A 3,850-nucleotide genomic window follows, 5' to 3' on the forward strand; every position below is an offset into this window, starting at 1 on the left:
CCTTTAAGAATCTACTTTCCACTCCTACAGTCCCTTGGAACAGATAATTGGACGAGGCAATTATTTAAAAACATAGAGACATGCATATGTAATGTATGTTTATGTTCTTAATTATATATTTTTATATATTTTTTTAATTTTGCATAGCTGTTAAAGTTGTTTAGCATGTTTCATAACACATAAAAAGGCACATAGAATACGTTTATATTGTATCTCTCCAAAACGATGAAATACAGATTTTTGACCTACTAATAACTAAGCTGCGCATTTTGCTTCCTTGCTGAGGCAAAGCAACAAATTTGTGGAATTCGCATTACCAATAGTGAACTAATTAGATGCATGACCTTTTGCATAACTTACACAATTAATAAAATGAAACAGTAGTGTTACGTTACCAACTTGGTATCTGCCAAGATTTGCCAATTTGAGTTGGGCTGGACCCTAAAGCCCAATAAAATTTAGAAAACCACAGTAAAATCAACTTAGGTCAATTCTATTGTCCCTCATTTACTATTGTAAACCTAAATTGACCACCTCTTTCTACTGTGTAGCCACATCCAAAACTCTCCACCTTCAGCGCCGCGCAACCTCTTCTTCGTGCAGTCTTCGACGGTCGCCGCCATCAATAGTAGTCAATGTTGCCGGACCGTCAGACAGCAACCATCTCGATTTGCTCCGCTCAGTCGCCCAAGCGCCGCCGCCTCTGTTGCATGTTGCCATCGCGCCCCGTTGAAGACGCATCCTCCTGTCAAGCCTACACCACTCCTCCGACTGCGCCTCAACACACGCCGCAGCTGAAGTTTACCTGCGCCCCATTGCTGTTCGACTTGTGAGTCCCCAGCAAACGCCGATCCCTGCCTCGCGTCCTAGCCCCGTAGCGCACCGTCGTTTCCTGCTTCGCGGTGGAGCCCCTTCATGCAACCTGTCTTTCCTTAGGCGCCAGTGTTGCAATAAGAGATAAGTGCTACTTTACGATTTTTAGAAACCTAGAATTTTACAGGTTTTATATGTGAGCATGTCATTGGGTATTACATTCATATAACATGATTCATTGAAATTTTGGCTACTGTTAGACAAGGAAGAATGGAAAACTAATTCCCTTGTGTTTATATGTCTTGGATAAAACTTATTTTGAATGTGATAAAGGTATATTTGGTATTGAAAATATCAATTGTATACTTGGAACGATGTTTTGCAATGCTAATTTAAAAGGAGAAGGAAAAGGGAGAAAAAGTTTTTTTTTTTTTTGTAATTGTAGCAATTGAATATTACTACATATGTGTCTTTAGAGTGATTGTGTGTGCTAAATTGTCTATTAGTTTTGGTTTTGTACTGCTGAATTGTTAATTGGTTGTAACCCTTGGACCTTTGATTGTTGTCATTAAGCAAAAAGAAGTAGTTTGATTTTCTGAAAGCATATGCTAAATCAAAATTTACTCTTAAGATTCACATATTTCTTTTTTCACAATTTTATATTGTATGTAAGATTTGTTGAGGAATAATAAGAGAAGAAGTAAAGCATAGAAAAAGCAAAATAATAGGTTGTATTAGTATGTGTCTTTTACTACAAAGTACTGACATATATATATGTTCCTTTGTTGTCATTAAGCAAAAAGAGATGTTTGAGTTTTTTATTTGAACCTATTTTTCTATGTTATTGTTCTGAATGTTTGTTAATTTTTTCTTGCATAAGGTAGTGTACATGTATTAAGATATATTTGAAATTGGGTTTAATTTTGTTCATATAAAATTGTAGCATTAAGAGATATTTTTGGAGAGTTTTTTTGGTTTTTTCTCTTGATATTTTTGGTTTTTTAGCTATATGCTATGATGAGTTTATTGACTTTTAATTGATTATATGCTATAATGGAAACACCATAGAATTGAATTTACTAAAAATCTATCATTACTAAACACCAATTCACTATGATGAGATGTTGAATTAATCATGAATGACTAGTCTTTGTTTATAACTATGGTGAATTTCTTCTGTTGTTGATTTAGGAGCAAAGTAGGAGCTTGTAAGTGGTTGATCACATGGTGTTTGACATGAATTTCTGAGAGAAGGATTGTTCCAATTTTCTGGGAGATGCATAGATGGAGAAGAAACAAAAGATTGTGCAGTATAGAGAAAAATTTGATAAGACCCTTTCCTCACCTGATCTTACAAATGATGAGATGCTCCAAAAACTTGTCGAAAGCCAACTTGTATGTTCTTCAGAATAAGAAGTAGAATGTCATAACATTCTCTTGTGTCCTTTGAATTCATTTAGGCAGAAATGGTACTAGCTTGGTGGAGCCATTATTTTTCGTTAAATTATTCTTTTATAGGTTCTTAAGATGCTTTGTTTGATTAATTATCATACAAGCAGAAGTTGTTAGAAATGAAGAGAGTAGATTTATCTAATTTTCATGATATGTTAAGGAGTGCTTCTTCAGAAGATATCATTTTACTTTTGTTAAACACTTGTTTTGTTTTAACCAATTAATACTTGGATATGTCTTTCATGGATGTGTCTTCTGATAGATGTGTCTTTTGTTTAAAACTTATTTGGATGTGTCTTTAATTAATGTGTCTTCTATTGGAAGTGTTTTTAATAGATGTGTCTTCTGATTAAATGATTTTCATAAACAGGGATGTGTCTTTAATAGATGTGTCTGCTGTTCGATGTGCCTTTAATAGATGTGTTTTTAATAAATGTATCTTTTGTTTAAAACTTACTTGGATATGTCATTAATTTCATAACTATTTTAAATCAGGTAAGGTTTAGATTTTCTCCGGCGCACCCTAACCTAAACTTTGAATACAATTCCAAACCTTTAGTAAAGAAGACTAACTTTATTTTAATCAAGACTACAGAAATAAAAATGAAATAAATAATTATTTGTCATATTATCTGAAGATAATTGAGTACAACCCAAAGTTCACCGTTCATGAAACCAAACAAAACAATAAACTTGAAGGTTATAAATTTGAAGTGATGAAGTAATCTGTCAATAAACTTGAAGGTTATATGATTCGGACCACCCATGTTGTTTGATGACAATGGAGTATTCTTCATATACACCTGTAAATGATAAATGTTACTCAGTGCTAGAATGGTAAAATCAAAAGATGAGTTCAAAGTGACTAACTGTTGTTAAATGATTGTGCATCCTCTTTGGGAGTAAATGCTTCTGCCAAATGCATTGGAAACGCCGAAGTAATCTGTCTCTGATCTGGAGGTATCCATAATCCTGCATGAAAAACCATTCCATCCAAATGATCGCTTTTGAATTTACATATGGAACCAGCGAAGGTGTAGTGCGCTGATATGGGGGAGGGGAGTGCTATACAGAATGGTGGTGTCAGGGGGAACAACTCGGACCCTCCGAGTGCGAGTCACAAGACGCACGGTCCGAGTTCGTTGTAATCCGTTGAGGCCAGTCCCCAACTCGGACCGTCCGAGTTGCATAGCGTTACGGACCGTCCGATTTCTGATCAAACCAATCGCACGGTCCGAGTTCCTTCATGCACTGAACACGCGTCGCTCTCTGCTTTATCCCCGAACGGTGCCCCTTTTTGAAGAAAGAAACAACTTTAACCCTCTCTCACCATCCGAAAACCAAAGGCATCACTCACACCTTCTTCTTCCTTTCTGAAGCTGAGCTTTGCATGGTGGAGGAGAGGAAATAATGCCCAAAAAATATAAAGTGAAAGATGTTGATCGATCTGAGCTTCATATTATTCATTATCTCAGTGATCCTGATTATGTAAGTTTTTTTTAATTATTTTTAAATTTTATAAATTTTTTTATATTTATAATTATTAATATTAAGAATTTAATTTTTATGGTTGTTGTTGGAACTG

Source organism: Arachis ipaensis, chromosome B02 (genome assembly GCF_000816755.2).
Source record: "Arachis ipaensis cultivar K30076 chromosome B02, Araip1.1, whole genome shotgun sequence".
NCBI lineage: Eukaryota > Viridiplantae > Streptophyta > Magnoliopsida > Fabales > Fabaceae > Arachis > Arachis ipaensis.